This window comes from Camelus dromedarius, unplaced genomic scaffold (assembly GCF_036321535.1).
Source record: "Camelus dromedarius isolate mCamDro1 unplaced genomic scaffold, mCamDro1.pat HAP1_SCAFFOLD_31, whole genome shotgun sequence".
Classification (NCBI taxonomy): Eukaryota; Metazoa; Chordata; class Mammalia; order Artiodactyla; family Camelidae; genus Camelus; species Camelus dromedarius.
Window position 1 is genome coordinate 976,108 of NW_026989830.1, and position 17,479 is coordinate 993,586.

Genomic DNA, 17,479 nt, shown 5'->3' on the forward strand with positions numbered 1-17,479 from the left:
TCAGAACTATGTAAACAGGATCTGAGATGTCTAGTCTTCTAACATTATTCATGAATTCATATTACCAAGTCTTAAAACTACCTGATAACCCACAGAGGTGATACTGATCGTAACACCTGCCAACACGGATCGAGCTCCCGCTAGGACTGCTCTGTTCTGACATCTCTGCTCCTGAGGTCTGACCAGGCTGAGAGCACTAAATTCGGTCATTCATGAGCATCTCGTGTAAGTCCTCCATGTGTGCTTCTAACTCTCCCCTCACCAGCCCCTCTGAGGGAAGCACTGTTATCATCATCCCCACCCGCAGATAAGGCCACTGAGGCACAGAGTCTAAACCCTTTCCAGGTCACATTGGCATTAAAGGACGTCTGTATTTCTGCTGTTTTGCTTTTGACAAAGTAATCTGAGATATCAATTCAAGGGAGACTGTTAAATAGTCAAGTCTGTCAGGTCTTCACCTCAAAGAGCAGATACTATAAATTCCTGATGTAGGATGAGGCTGCCGCCACAAACTGACTCAGCTTGAAATTAATATCCAAGATGAAGCAGCGGATTCACGTAAATATTCACGACTGTCAACTCCGCTCTCGGGTCTGGGCCCTTCACTGCCTGAACGGGGGTGAAATCCCCACCCGTGTCAGGGAGGGACGCGCAGCTCTTCCGGGACTCACCCAGGATTCACGGGCTGTTTCCCCCCACAGGCTGTCCTCAATGATTAAAAAGCTCTCAAGGTTTTTACACCATGCAAAACTAAAAGACATTTCTGCAGATGGAGCACTTTCTCAGGCTTAAACCTTTTTTGCCTACACTCAGCAAGGGGCAAAAAAAAAAGAAACATGACTCTACAAAGTCTCTGACCCTCACCACTCACGGGAGTAGAACGGCCACAGCAGCAGATGAGTCTTCTCATTGCACGATGAGAACAAAATAAAGCCGCCCCAACCACAGGCACTCCCAGAGACAGAGCTCAGCAGTCTTCTGCACACTCACAGTTGTGCAGCCCTCACCACCATCTATTTCCTGAACACTTCATCACCCCAGAAGAAACCCCCTGTCACTATCAGTCATTCCCTAATCCCCCTCCACCCAGCCCCTTTCAACCATCACCTGCTCTCTGCCTCTGCATGTGCCTTTTCTGGGCATTTCAGATCACTGAAATCAACAATATGTGGCCGTTTGTGTCTGCTTCCTTTCACTTAAAATGCTGTTTTCAAGGCTTGTCCATTTTGAAGTGGTATCAGCATCTCTCTCTCTCTTTTTTTTTTTTTTTTTGAAAACGTTAAAGTTTATTAGAAGGTAGTAAGTACTATCAAAAAGAGTACGGTGGAGCATAAGTGATTGGGTTTCAAAGGGAAAAGTGCGGGTTGAACAGTCAGGGAGGAGTTCCCAGAACAGGTGGCCTTTTTCATTTTCCTCTTTATTTGTTTTTTCTTTTTTATTCACTCTTACATGTGAATAATGTTCCACTACATGGAGATACTACATTCTGTTCTTCCATTCAGCAGCTATTTATGAATGAAGTCCAGTAGAATGAGTGTAAGTAGTGACTACCATGGATGGCATTTAAGCAAAGGGCAAGACGTGCTTTCAAAAAACAAGCCAACAAACAGAGGCACAAGGAAATTCAGTGCGTTTCTGAGCAAAGAGCATGCTTGCTTCGGCAGGACTACCGTGCAGGGCTGGGGCGGATACTGGCAAGTATCACGGTGAGGGAGTCACCTGATAAGACTCCCCACTGCAAGCAGCTCAGCCAATTCTCCCTCACACTGTATTGTTAGAGCCATGTTTCTAGGTTACTCTTATTTCAAGTAATAGTAATTTAACTACACATCTGATCATCTGCCTCAGACCACATTACCTAGAAGCCACAGAAAATCATTCACTGACCGGAGCAGCTCCAGGACATAACGGTGATGGATCAGGGAGTCCAGCAGCATTCCAGCCTGCAGGCACAAACCCCACATGTGCCCTGGTGATGTCTGGAAAATAAAATGCATGGAAATATCTCATTGCTGGTACACGACATCTGCCCTCAAATTGCCCCAAAATCATGCTGGCAAAGCACTACTCAAACTTTTCACTCCAAAAAAAAAAAAAAAAATGCTAAGAAGGCAAATTTAGGCCCTTCCATTAAAAGCCAGCAACCATCACTGCCAGTATCTGAGCTGGAATTCTCCTGACTTCAAAAACCACCGCGCAGTTACATTTCAAAAGTGAAAGTCATATATGTATTCCACGTAGATGATATTACAGTAGGATTTTTCTTTTCAAAATTTCCAGTTGCAACATTAGCACAAGAAAGTTTATGTTTCAGCTTTAAAAAAATCAATTATCCTCCACTTTCTTAATTTTGAACATATTATTATTTTATAAAGGGAGCTATGCTGCATATTATAAACCAACTGTTTGGTTTCTGCAAATAAGACCTTTATGACCTCACTATTTCAGAGCAAACTTTAATGATGTTTTGAGAGGTGGGGCCTGGGGCGCTCACAAACAGCTCTTTAAATACTGACAAGTATGTGCTCTTAAGTAATGCAAAGGCTCTAACTCCACACTAGCTCAGAAAGCAAAGAAACTGCACCAAAGACTTACTTTAACATTTTAATAGATTCCTATTGTTTTGAATATTAAAGTTCTTAAAAGATATGATTTTTTTTGAGAAAGCCAACAGCTGTATTAAATTTCCTCTCACCAAGAAAGCAATCTTTATCAAGAATAAAAACCCCTATAGAAATCGAAATGACGGGACGTTTCTAGCTAAGTGAACATGCAGATCTGAACACAAACCTAAATCCTATCAGATCTCACTCGAACGAGCTCAACAAAGTCCTGGGCTACCCTGGAACTTAGCTCTTCTTTTCCAAAAGTTGGCTGAGCTAAGATCATCACACAAGGCAGGGAAGGAGAGAAGAGGAAAGTCCACCTGGCAGCCTCCATCTGTTTTCTTCCAGCCAAAAGTCGCCTCTAGGGTCGCCCTGCTAACAAGCCCTCCCCATAAGGAAATCCGGCATCCACACTGCCCCTGCCGTCCCCAAGCAGTCCCGACGCCTCTCTCCCAGCCTGTGAATGTTCTTCTAATGACACCCCCTGTTGGTGGCACCCTTCCCCTCTTCCCTGCTACACACACACACACACAGAGCCACAGCAGTCTTCCCAAATCACAAATTTGATTACATCACCCCCACTTCAAACCCTTCAGAGGCTCCCTGGTGGAATTCTAGCCCCACCCCAGACACTGCTTGCCCAGCCTCACCTCAGTACACAGGTCCCCAGTGACCTCAGGGGCCCCCTGACTTGCTCCTACTTCCCACTTGTCTCCAGGCTCATTTTGACTGTTTCCCAAGGAAGCCTTCCCTCCTTCCAACTACCACAATTTGTTCCTCTATTCCTAGAACATTCTAGGCTAAGTCAACTTCTGACAATGCTAAGCTCACAAGAAGCAAATACATTTTGCTTACTAATGTGGCTCCACCCTCTCTCCCCTAGACACACAGAAGTGCACGTGTTATGAATAAATGATTGACGGGGTGGGTCTCAAAGAGACAGATATACCTACTCTCACACGTCCCGACCCTTGTGTCTGTAGAATATCAGAAGAAAAACCAGAATTACCTTTCCTGAGGGTCACTTTCTGATGACACCCTTCACTGACTACTGTGTCAGTTCTAGTAAAACCCAAGCTCTTCCAAAGCCCTCCATCCCGGACTCTCTCCAGTGTCCTCACCAGCAGGGGCACCTTCCACCCTGGACCACACAGGGCACTCTCCCCGTTTCCCCAAGCCAAAAGCCTCCAGGCATCTGCCCGGGCTGCACCTGCCACCTGAGCCACATTCTTGACTACTTCTCCTGGCTGACACTCTGTCCTCACAAATGAATGTAGAGTCCATTTCTTCCAGGAAGTCCTCTCTGATAATGTCCTTTAGGTCTTGGTTGGGCTTCATCTATAGCAGCAGTACATGGTGACCAACTGGGTGTTTGCCCGCTCCTTTGAGACCACGAACTCTTGGGGGCCACGTGGGAAGGAGTGAGAGATTACAAGAGGGGTGCGGGAAGCAAAAAGCAAAAATCACAGCCCAAGTCCCAAATTCAAGGATACTTTCTCAGGAAAAATATAAACAATTTCACACGTGTGCAATTTGGCTACTGTTTTTGTGGCTTGTGGACAGCAAGAACTTGGTGTTCTAGTCCAAAACCCAGATTACATGCAAAGAAATGTATATATTCATATCCAAAGGAAACCAGAGCTGCTCAACAACAGTTTGCAGTTAGAATTGAAAGGAACTTTGATAAAGGCAATCTCTCTCTCTCTCTTCCTTCTTTTCTGGCATCATATAATTTTAGAAGTATTTGCGTGACCAAGAGATGGCTACAGCCCGTGATTCTTCACTGGAGTGTTTGGGGCTGAGGAAGATCAGATTACATTCACTGCGTAAATGCAATCACACCAACACACTGATAGGTGCCGTGGTGGTGGAGATGATGTTCCAAAACAGGCAACATTATTCTGTAAGAGAACTCTAAATAGAAAGTAAGAAATGCAATGTTCTGTAGTCAATTTCATTTGCTATATGGGTCATTAATTGATAGTATATCTTGTCTAATGAAACCCAAAAATAAATTGTCAACGTCGATTTTCTTCATCTGACCATTTTATGCTAACTTTGGATATTAAACCCTCACTCCATAAGTAAAACTCAGGCCTACACTGCAGCACAGTTACATCCCGTGGAAGAAAGCCGATCAAGGGAGAACTGGAGAGTTTCCCTTCAGAAGCTGCTAAGTCTGGTTTTGCACCTGTACGTGATTTGCAACCACGTCATCGAGAATGGAGAATACCTAACAACTGTGGGGCGAAAAGCACTGCGGTGCTTCAGAAAAATCAAAGAACGCTGAGCTTTGTGAAACAGTCCTGAGGCACTTAAATCGTACTTTTTCTGAAAGGCTCCAAAACTGACCCAATTCATCATTCCAGGTTCAACAGGGAGGTACCGGAATTAGTAGAGAAAACATGCCCTTGAAGTCTGACAAGGCCTTGCTTGAATTCTGCTGCAGCATTTACTAGCCACTAAACGGACCAATTCCTTAACCCTCTGAGAAGGCTTCCCGATCTGCAAAAGGGGGCTGCCACCGCCCACCTGGGAGGCATGGATGTGAATTCAACACGCAAGTAGGGCGGCCGACTGGTACCTGACACGGGGCCTGGCTAGTTTCCCTCCACTGCCCTTCTCCCCCTTTAAACTTGCACTGTTCCCCCGGTAAGGATCAAGACCACGGAACAGAATGCCCGATTTTTCTGTGTATCCCCGGATACATGACTTACCCTTAGGAGGCCAGAAAAACTGCTTCCTCCCCAGTCACTATCAACGTTCTTAAGATTCTGGGTATTTTTAACTCTATTTTCCAGGGAGACTATTCCAGAACTTTCCAAGCACCATTCTCCAGGTTGGCTCCCCTCCCAGCACCCATCCTTTCTCACTTCAGATACTCTGTATGATTGCCTTCTGTTCATGGGAAAGCGAGTCCGGTAGGGTGGGGACTCCCAAGGACTCCCCCCTCCCTCACAGGTGAGTGTGACTACCTTCTGCCCACTCCTCACTCCAACTCCAGCTTCTAAGAAGTCTACCCTCCAGGACCCTGCAGACTCTGCATCTTCCCAAGACACACACGTGGCCACGACCCTCCCTTCAGATTTCTTCCTGGCTGGCCCTGCACACCCCCCGGCCCCTTAAAGATAAATGGCATTAGGCTGAAAATCGCAAATGCCGCTGACTGACACACCAAAGCTGCATGGTCTGGGCTTTCCTCCAACCCAGGCAGGGCCCTGCCCCCCCTCAGCCTCAGTCTGCAGCTCTCGAGATGATCTAATTCACATGCAAGGCTATGAACACCAGCTAAGAATGACGACTCCCAACGTGTATCTATAGTCCGGCTCCTTCACCTGAGCCACAATCTCATAGACACGAGTGCCTCTTTGAAGTCCTAACTTGGATGACAAATGGCATCTTAAAAATGCCTCATGTTCACCATTTACTCTGGAATTCGATTCCTGGCAGGTACCTCCCAGACTCCCCATTTTAGTAACAGCCCCAGCACCCAACTATGTGTTTGAGGTCACATTCAATTTCCAATGTTCCCTCCCCTAATCCCTGGCCTGGAATCAGTCCTATTATTTCCGTCGCTAAGCCCATCTCAAATGTGGTTCTACAGGGACCATGGCCGTAACCCCCCAAGTTCACAGCATGGTACACTGACTAACAGTCCTCCGTAGGGTGCTCCCTGGAGGGGGAGGCATCTCCTGCCACTGGTCACCTCAGAAGGCACTGTATTCTCACAAAGGAGGCCCAGGAGAAGGGACTCAAGGTTCTCCCGTGGTCTGAGCTTTGAAGGGCCCGAGGTCTGGGGGAGCTCCTAATTAGCAGACACACTTGCCAGTGAGCAGATGAGGATGGAGGAACCCAGGCAAGGCTGTTCTCACTCCAACCCCTGGGCTCTCGGGAGCCACGGGAAAGGCCTGTGTCCAGGGCACAGCCCGGCCATCACAGATCACAGCCAGCATTAGCCAACACGGACAGCCTAGACTCCATCTAATTGTGACACTTACTTCTGTTCTGTTCCCCATCCAGAATGTGATGGACTAATTCAGATATTATGGCCTGTCTCAAGCGATACAAATTCAGTGATAAATGAAGTGTCCACATTTGGACCAGAGCATGAAAGGAGAAACAAGGCCTCATGTTCAGCATGATGGTGGTGGCCAAACCCTTCCACCGAGTGAGATGAACCATGATGGGGGTGAGAATCCAAGGTCCTAGGTCGGCCAAAACTTCTTCCTTCAAGGTTGGCTGGGGTGTTGCAGACTCCCTACCGCAAACTAACTACACGGCCGTCAGTGGTGGACATCAGCTGCAACAGACACGGAGTCAGCTATTTATGCCAACATGGGTTAAAAGTAAAGGCCGGGGCAGGGAGGCCTGCACGGCTGCTGAGGCAAAGCACAGACCCGGCTCTGAATGCCCACTGGCTGGAGAAGAGAGGAAGCTACGGTCCCCTTTAGCGGTCGCTGTGTCAACAAGATCCAGGTGAGCCAGCTACTTAGGAGAAGGCCATGTTTTCCTGATACTCAGAAAAACCAGCCTCGTAAAGGGAACACAAGAGTGGCATGGATTTTAGACCCCCCTAAGCCACTTTATGAAGGCAAAGTAAAGTAAATGGCACAGGGATGTTGAATGCAAAAAAAAAAAAATTAAATAAGTAAACGGTGACTGCTTCCTCCAACAGCGTCCCCTGCAGCTGCACACCCATGAGCCTGCCACTTTCTCACCAGTGACCGCTGGCCAGGAAGTGCCATCACGCACGTCACACTGTGACAGCCAGGAACCGCGTGAAGAGCACGTTTGTGTAAAAGCAGGAATCGAGCAAGATGCTGCAGACTTTGACTTGACAAGATTAAATACTCCATGAAAAGAATCCCTCAGCAGCCGCCTAAATCAATTCGCATCTCACTTCTTCAAAACAATCAAACAAATTGAATAAGGGCGCATTTGTCACCAAATATAAGGAGGACCAAACAGGTTCCTCAAAGCAAGGATTTTAACAGGTATCAAACACCAGTGGGTGATGTGCTAACAAAGCAAATATTCCAAAAAATTAGAAAATAAAAAATGACTAGGATAATACATGGATCAAGGTAACTGTTAAGTTTTTGCTCTTTAAAGCGATGGAGAGAGTACGGAGGGCAATCTGGATATTTCCAATGCAGGGTGTGCACAGCCCACATTTTCAGACGCAACAACATGCTCACTGGGCAGTACAAGAGAAAAAGAATAAAGAAAAAGGAAAAGAGGAACAAGAGAAAATTAGAAACACACAAGAACAAAAATGATTTTGACAGCATGTACAAGAATTTATGTGAGTGTGTGAGGCCAGGGATGCTGGGACGGTGAGACCCACACTCACCTCCTGCTCCAGGGAAGGCAGGGGCCTGAGGGGAGCGGCGCTGCCGGGGGACCCCAACGTGATCAGCGCCCCTAACCAAAACTCCACCTATATGCGTCTAGGCAGCTTTTGAGCTACAAATTGTGGTCGCATTTCAGGCTGGACAGTTTTACTCACTTCCACCAAGAGTAGCAGGAGAGAATTAGACTGTTCCTGTACCAAAGCATTGTTTAAAAAATTAATGACTGTGGAATAGTAAAAGCAAAAATTGAGTAAAAGTGACTGGAGGAGAATGTGGTTGACCCGAGCTCACTGGCCACGTTATCTCACTGACGTTAAGATGCTGGCTGAGCCCTTATGGTACCAAAACAGACAGACCCACCAGGAGGGAGGTTTAATGCGCTGCTGTATTTTGATGCCGGGAGCCATGCCTGGTACACGAGGTTCTGGGTAAACAATGGTGACAGTGTCAACCACTATGGGCTAAGCACACATCCAGCTACTCCGCCAAATCCCAAGGGCAGACTTCAAAAGGCAAAAACAAGTTGGCATTCTCTGGTGGGTCTGCAGAGTCAGAGCCAAGCAGTTGCTGAGCAAAAATGTCACCAGTGCCTCCTATGACAAAAGAGGAGGCACGGGCCTGGGGCTGGGGCAGGGCTCTAGGCTTCCACTGCTCACCAACCAATCTGTCCAGGGGGAGAACGTGGTCTCTGTGTATGTTGCACCTATGCACCTACCTTGACTGACGCCTGGGGGCTCAGCAGGAGGTGACATGTGAGGTGAACGGAGCCAGCCTCGGTGTAGCACAGTGCTGGCAGCTATGCCCTCAGCAGTGCCCAGGCTCCTAAACCTGACACCTCATCTCCAAGGAGCAGAAGGGGAGTGCGGGCATGAAGATCACAGGGCCCTGTGAGGACAAGTACAGGCCATGACATGCCTTGCCTCTTCCTTAAGCCATAGAGTTATGTCCGGGAGGAACAGAAAATTCATCCAGAGCCCGCTAGGCACCTCACACACGTGGGGGACTCGGGTCACCTCTGCCTATCACTCACAGGGCTGGTCTGGACATTCTTTTTATCAATTCTCTGGCATCTTCTCCTCCAACTTACCAACAACCAGAAAGTAGAATCTGATCTTAGTTAATTTCAAGAATCACAGAGCACCGCCTCCACAGTGGGCCCGGCAGCCGTGCCAGGTCCTCCGACCGTCACCTGTCAGACCGCCATGAGTTCTCTCCAGACTCAAGGCCTGAGGCCGTAGGCCGTGGGCACACAGCTTCCCTCACTCTCCCCAGCAAAGGGGGACCACCTCTCGGCAAAGGCATGTCACCCTCTTCTGCACGAAGGACAGCACTATAGATACACGGGGAAACAGAGCAGATGGTGGGGGGGGGTAGGCAGCCCAGAAGAGCTCGTCTGTAATTCCGAGACAAAATGGGGCCGTTGACTTAATCACAGGGACAAAGTGAGGATGAACATTTCCCTGTTCTTTCCCATACTCCGTGATATGCCTTTCCCTGCATAAGGAGTTCATTCGGAGGTCCCTGGCGGTGATTCTGATGTCCCAACATGGCATGCTGGCTGTCGGGCAGGAAGAGAGGGCCTGAGCCGAACAGGTGCTGGGCCTGGGAGGCAGGAGACATCGGCTCCAGCCCCAACTGAACCAGCGCCTCGTTCTGCCTCTCGGGATTCAGCATCTCATCTACAAGCAAAGGGATGAGACTATCTTAAGACAGGCTGCCCAACATAAATGAAATGAGAGCCATGTAAAGAAAGTTTCCCAGTTGCCACATTTAAAACAGTAAACAAAGAAACAAACCAACAAACAAAAAACAAATACTAGAAAATGATTTTAAGAACAAATCTTAACCTACTGTATGTAAAATACTATCATTTTGACATGTAATCAATATAGGAAGTGATAAGATAGTTTACATTCTTTTTACTAGACAAGTCTCAGCGTCTGATGTTCATTTGACCTACAGCAAATCTCAGCTCAGAGCAGCCTCCTCCCCAGCTCTCCTAGCATCAGTGGCTGTGGATACTCTATTGGACAGCAACTCCAGGGGTCCCACCAGGGTCCTGGCTGAAAAGCTGGAGTAAGTGTCCACAATAACCCTAAAAGGATCTCTCTGAAACAAAGGCAGATTCACTTTTAAATGTCTGTAAACCGGCGGGCTGCACCTCCCTCCACCCTTGGCTACAAGAGAGTCCTCTTCCTTGCTGATCCCTTTCTGGATGTAGGGAAGAAACCCGGCACACAGCCAGGGTGGACTGGCCTCCAGGTAAACTTACCTGCTTTCTGTGTCCAGTCCCATGATGTCCTCCTTCTCAAATGGGATGCAGAGAAGGAGGATCTTGTCCCCAGAATTGTCGGATGCACCGTCCAGCCACTTGGACTTGGGCAAGATGAAGAGTGACTCAGTGAAGTCGTCGATCCTCTTCTCCACCTCCCTGCAGTCCTCGTAAATTGAAGGCCACTTCGGTGCGCGTCTGCTCGGCCACCTCCCCATGCAGCAGAAAGTCAAAGAGCTGAGAGTCATAGAGCGTGGTGCCATACAGCTCCTCTGCACGTGGAGCTTTTCGAAGCCTTGGCCGAGAGGCAGTCAGTAATGATGACAAGGCCCAAGACCTTGCGGTGGGTCTGGAAGTCGCTCCACCCATTCTTGGGCGCATAGTGGTGACTGTAGTGGATACAGTTTGCCCACTGGGAGCTGCACGGACTGATCTGACTCACCAAGGTGATTCACTTATAGATGCAAAAGAAATTCTCCTCTGAGATGATCCCCACGTGTTCGACCACCACGGGGAAATTCTGGTGGTCCTCAGCACACTGCACGTAGTCAGGGATGCTCATGTTGCAGGCCCTGACGAGAGGGGAGAGGAGATCGAAGTACATACTGTACTGTGGGCTGCAGGCCCATCTGGGTTGCGGTGACCTGGTGTGTACCAACCAGAAGGCAAGGGAATCTCAAGTAAATCCGGGGGTACAGTTTGTCCTCAGAGTCTTCAAATGGCTACCGTAGCTCGGATCACATTACCCAGCTTTTGGTCTAGGCTTCCTGCCCTGCAGAGAAGGGTCATTTCTTGTTTTCTGTTTCCAAGCACCTACCAAGGCCCTGATGCAAAGTCACTGCTGAAAAATGCTGAATAAGGAAATGAACAAAGGAAGTGCTTTCCCCATCCTCCTTCAGCAGAATATAAAGAAAAGTACTACAGTGGGATCAAAAGATCTGGTTTTCTATCCAATTTATTTGAACTCCTAAGCTTCAGAATAATGGATAAGAAAACTTGCCTTGGGGAGGAGGGTACAATTCAGTGGTAGAGCACGTGCTTAGCATGTACGATGTCCTGGGTTCAAACACCAGTACCTCATTTTAAAAAATGAAACAAATAAATAAACCTAATTACCCTCCTGAAAAAATATTTTTTAATTCAAAATTCAAAAAAAACCTTGCAATTGACACAACATTGTAAACTTGACTATACTTCAATTAAAAAAAAAATCTTTCTCTTACATGAATATATCTGGATTACAGAAGTTTGCAAATGTAAAATGCCTAGGGTACCACCTGCATAAAAAGGGGTGACTGTACAAATTTAGTATCGCTCCTTTATGAGCTATATTTCCTTTGGGGGGGTTATAACTTCTTAGAGCTAATTTTCTCAGATTAAAAAATATAAACATTACCTGATTCTCAGGACTGCTGAAGAATCAGATAACCCTATTAAAGCATCTGACCCACAGAGGTTACTCAATAATGTTTGTTGAATGAATGAATAAACCAGCAAAGTGAATGCTGCTCCCTGCCACAGACCATCATAATGGTACTGCATGGAAATCCCAAGCCCACGTTCCACCCGTCTCGACACTAACAATGTGGGTGACCTGGTCAGGCCTGTGTGATTCTCTAAGCCCCAGTTTAATCGTGAATAAAATTAGGGCAATAAAACAAACCTCAAATTGTTAGTGAGTCAGTAATGAATTGTACCCCAAACTTGCAAGTTGGAACCATTAAGGAAAACTATACAAAGGGTCCATAGGCCCTCTCCATATTATCTCTTACAACTACATGGGAATCTACATTATATCTCAAAATAAAAAGTCTAATTTTTTAAAGAGGCTATTGAGGTTAAATGAGCTCACTGTCTCAAATAAGGAACACAAAGCACAAATAGGACAATGCCAGCACATGAGATACACTCAGTTAACATTCCCACTCAACCCATTGGTCCCTCCAACTTCAGAGCAAGAGGATGGGTCCTCGTGGCAAGAGGCCACTGCACCTGAAGCTAACAAAACTAATGGTGCCCACTTCCAAGAGCTCCTGTCATCACCCTTGTTCTAATTTTCTATTTGTAATTTTTTTCTTTTTATTAAATAGAAACTCCCAATTGCATAGCCTTCACCTGACTAGATATCATGATGGCAGCCCTTCAAAACCTGACCACAGAGATCATGATGGCAGCCCTTCTTGGTGAAACAATAAAATGAAAAGCCATTTCCACAAGACCTCTGTGTAAATCTACTAGGGAACTTAATCCTGGACTGAGGAAGAGGACTGGGGAGGAGGGGGCAATCAGGCGCACAGAAAACTATGGGCCACCTGTCCCACGATGGACTTTAGACTCAACCCTCACCCTACAGGAAATTCAAAATACACACCGACAGATTGCTATGGACAAGATTTTTTTTTTTTAAACAAATCCCTGAATCCCTAGCAGGTCTTATTTCTACCGAAACACAAATGGATTATGTGTATAATGTTTCACAAAAGCCCTAAAATATTATCACGCCAACTTGACACATCAAGAAAAACTGAGGTAGAGAAGTTTATCACATTGTACATGATTAGAGAGAGGCCACGTCAGACACCGTATTTAAATCCAAGCCACTGCTCCAGTGCTCACACTAGAAAGTGTGACATACTGCACCTTTCCTGCCCTCTCCCTGCAATAAATCTCTGAAGAGTCTTTTCTGTGCCACCTGGAATCACAATCACATCAATTTTCCACAAAGTGCTATGTCACTCCTTGGAGGCTGTATCAAAATCTAAAGGGTTGGGATGGGAGGAGTGATTTGCATTTTCTGTTTCTCAAAGGAAACATGGCTTTAAAGGAAACTGAAAAGCACATATCTAGTCTAAGCCCTCATTGTGCAGAGAAAAAAATGGAGGCTCAGAAGAGATGAGGAAAGGTCCTTATTAATAAATATATCCTCAGCGCAGCACCAAGCCAGCCCTGGGCACTGCTGGGGGAGGATCTGGGAGACCCAGGAGAATGAGTGTTAGAAAAAGGAAAGAGAATAAGCATAAAAGGCCCTGTCTCTACACCACCATACCATGGAATTCCACCAAATTACCAAGTAAGGGTGCAGCCAATATTAAGGTGGGCTAAGCAGGTTATAGAAACCTGGAAGTCTCAACCATAGTGGAAATTCCAACATTTACTATGTTTTTTTCCCAGTTCAAGCATCAACTCAGTGGGAACTCTGTACCAGGGACTACACGAGGCCTGGAGTTCTCCCAAATACAGACCTCTATTACCACGTGTACAAACCACATAAAGGCCACCAGAAGAAAAGCACCCACAGATGGAATTACTGAAACTGAAAGCAGCCAACCAGCATATATTACTAAGAAAAATGGTGCTCCTAGAAATGGACTCATGGACATAGAAAGCCAACTGTGGTTAGCAGGCAGGAAAGGGGGGATTAACAGATACACGTTAATAAATATAAAATAAATGACAAGGACCTACTATATAGCACAGGGAACTATATTCAATTTCTTGTAATGAGTTGTACTAAAAACAATCTAAAACATATTTATACACATATGCATATGTTCATAACTGAATCTCTGCTGTACACCTGAAACTAACATTGTAAATTGACTACACTTCAATAAAAATTAATTTAAAAAAATAAGTAAAAATAAAAGCAACGCCATTAAGAAAAAATAAAAGAACACTCTAATCCCCTTAGCTGTAGCTGCTGAAGAATTTTGGTTGCAAGCACCAAGTCCACTGGATCACTCCAGCACTGGCTGTCACTCTTTCTGACCATCAGAGAGTCACTTGGCTTCACTGAGGTTAATTTTCTCTTATGTGAAAGGCTACAGTTGCAACTAATGATGTATAGAATCTCATCATTCACAAGCCCAAAAATTAGTGAGGACTTCCCATGGGCCAGGCTCTGGAGAGATGAAAATATAGGGTCCCAGTTATATTCATGGGTAGAAGAAGTTTATGCCATAAAGACAATAATTCTTCCTATTTTGATAGACAGATTCATTGCAATTCTGATTAGAATTCCTACCAGATTTTTCATGGAATTTAACAAGTTAATTTATGGTCAAGAATAGCCAAGAAACTTCTTTAGAACCACCACTGGGGAGGGGTGGATTGGTCATTCATTTCCACTGGTATTTCTGATGTGATGAAAACGTTTAGGATAATAATTGTTGCACAACTGTAAATATGCTAAAAGCTGCTGAATTGTACCATTTAAATGGGTGGACTTCATGGTGTGTGAACAATATCACAATAAAGCTGTTATATGAAAAAATATTTCTTGACAATTATTTTTCCCTCTATACTACTTAGTCTGCCCCACAATTTAAGAAAAACAAAAAACCAAAACAAACCAAACTGTGCCAGGAGCTCTTTAGGACTGCAATGTCCCTGGGTCTCCAACGCCTCTGGTGGTGCTGTTCCTGTTAACACACCAAGCTGGGCTGGGCTAGTTAGGGAATGTAACTGTCTTTTTAAAATCGATGGTCACACGTTTCACCCTGGGAGAGGGAAGGAAGGAGGATGACACAGCCTTATGCCTTCAGCTCAATTTTAACTGAACCAAGCCCTGCTTTCAACACTGTAATCCCTCTCACTATAAAAACACATGACACCAACAAGCACCGCCATCATAACACCTGAAAGTGTTCAAGGTACTTACCTGGGGCAGAAACACTGAGGGAGGAGACAGAAGCTCGCTTGGCACTGAGGATCCCTTTTCCCGACTCCACCAGTAGCTGGGCTTTACAGCCGGAGGCTCTCAGCCCAGGGAGCAGCGCAGACGCCACTGAGCTGTTCCTCAGGGAGCGGGAAAGGAAGACCAGGGCAGCCCCGGAGTCACGGGGCAGGGAAATGGGTGGAAACGCGGGCTGCAGCCCCGCTCGGAGGCCATCCCCAGCCCCAGCCCCAGCTGCCCCGTCCGGGTCCGCAGACCCCGCCCGCCTGGGACGCAGCCCGCCCAGTTGTGGGGACGGGCCGGTGGCCGAGGAGAGGAAGCCCGGGAGGAGAGGACTCGCGGGCGAGAGAGGGGAAGGGGACGCCAGCAGCGGACTGAGGGGAGCCCGGCTGGGTGAGAGGCGGCAGGTGCACACCTGGCCCCGGGAAGCTGTGGCACTGGGGCACTGGGGCAGGTGGCGCGGGCAGAGGGGTCTGGCCAGAGCAATTCAGCTGAACACAGGCTGACTCACGCCCTCGTGGTCTGTGACACGCGGACCGCCCTCCCGCAGCCACCTGACCCCTTTCCCGGGAGACCCCACATTGCACTTCCACAGCCAGAGGCACCGGCCCCTGGCAGGAGCTAAAGGCCTGCCGAGCGACAGAGCTGAGAAGCCTTTGGGGCTAATCCCCGGCTCGGAGATGGAGCTTCCAACCCGCGGTCCAGCTGACACCGACCGCCCATGCGCAGGAGGGCCAGCAATCCGCTCTGGGTTCTGCGAGAGAAGGTGGGGCAGTGAGGGAGGGAAAAGATGGGAGGGGGAGGAGAGGAGGGAAAAAGTGGAGGGAGACAGATGGACCGGAAGAGCAGAGAGAAGGGAGGGATCTGGAAAGGGTAAGGTCCTAGCGGGGATGGAGAGAAAAAGCTTTACCTCTGGTGGCACCCTGAAGAAGGCGGCAGTCCTGCCTCTGTACCCTTCTGTAACACTTCAAGGCCCGCAGCTCAAGTTTTACCTCCCTGATCCAGCCCTCCATCCGATGCTGCTGCAGAACCCCTACGGGTATCACACCTGTTGCCCCCAAGCAGAGCAGGGTTTTCTTTTGGTCTGGGAACCAAGCACCCGCAGGTGTTGTCGCTCAGAACTACCTTGGGAAGAGTACATATTCCCCTTTTACACGCTGGGAAACAGGCAGGCACGATCTTTGCCTTAGCTCCACTGTCCCAGGTGTTGGGCTGGCAGGGAGCGGGGTGGTTCAAGATCAGAGCCCCAGACAGAGCAGACTGCCTGAGTGTTGGTGCATAGTCCCCATCCGTCCTGGGTAAACCACACTCCACCCTAGTGGAACCATCAAGGGCTCACAGTAGTTCCCTGGGTGTGGGAGAGCTGTCCTCATGTGAAGGAAAAGCCCAGCTGGGCTAACAAGCTAAGTCACAAATCTAAGTGTGATAAGTGTCGGTTTACTGATCTAAATTCTGCTGGGCTAACTCGTAAATCTGAAGTTTAGTGTCAGTTTACTGGGCTAACAAGCTAAGTCGTAAATAGAAGCTCAACAAGTGTCTATTACAAGTTGACAAGCACCAGTGTGCTGATTCCTTCCTTTTTGTTGCTTGAGCCTTATTGGCTAATACACCCTTACTTGTAATTAACCCTTTAAAACTTCATGTGTATGTCTTGGAGGTGGGTGCTCAGAACTTCGGAGCAGAAGCCCCTCTGAGCCCGCCGGCATAATAAATCTGAGTACGCCAACACTCCGAGTGGTGATTGTTCCTTGGCTGGCCTGTTGTTTCCATAACACTCAGTTCCAGTGCCCAGCTTGCTAGGTATATTGGAGTGCTACCAAATCCAAATTCATTCTCTTCAGTGCAGGACAGGCCAATAAGTTGGGAGACCAGGTGTTGGGGCATGGAATAGCAAGTTTCTGTAGACCTAGATGGCAAACTAATGTCCTGGAAAACCATCTCCCCAAGTCAGAATTCAGGCTCCTTTCCTACGTGCTTGGTTGTTGCAATCTTCTTGGTGTAGGAATTCCTTCTTGTTAGAATCCTTTGTTCTTGCAGCTATCTGCCTGGGTCAAATCTCTGTAAACCTCTAACAAAACAAACGTTATTTTCTATTCTGCAATTTCTTATCTTTTTATGAATGAAAATGTGTTAAATATACTTAAAGATCAGAGCCTTCAGAATAGGTTCTCCTGTATATTTCAGGCTCTAAGCAACATTGTTTTACAAGCAAGATGAAGCCTAGGAGACAGAGCATAGGGTTAAAGTCAAAGGAAAAGATCTAATATGGAGTCAGATTTGTTCTGTTCTATTACCCAGGCAGAAGCCACTTGAGGATTTAAATCCCTTTAAGTTAAAAATAACTAAAACTTTAAAGGAATTTACATACATATGTGGGAATGTGCATAGCATATCTGGAAAAGCACCCAAAGGATAGTAAACAGTGGCATCTCCAGGGAGGGCTGAAAGAAGAGAGGATGAGGGAAAACTTCTTTCAATTGTGTATTTTTGTGCTCTGTTTGAATTTTTTTAACCATTTGCATGTATTTCTTTTTCAGTTAAAAAATGTGTAATGGAGCAAAGGAGTAACTAG

The 17,479-nt window shown here is 46.9% G+C and overlaps 1 long non-coding RNA gene across 1 annotated transcript in view; it reads right to left on the bottom strand.

The window, feature by feature from the left end:
- Window positions 1-1,109: 1,109 nt before the first annotated feature.
- LOC135320878 (uncharacterized) overlaps window positions 1,110-17,479 on the bottom strand; it is a 65,197-nt gene continuing 48,827 nt past the window's right edge. The window contains exon 6 of the long non-coding RNA XR_010380218.1: window positions 1,110-1,979. This is a non-coding gene — a long non-coding RNA (uncharacterized LOC135320878). The remainder of the gene's footprint in view (window positions 1,980-17,479) is intronic.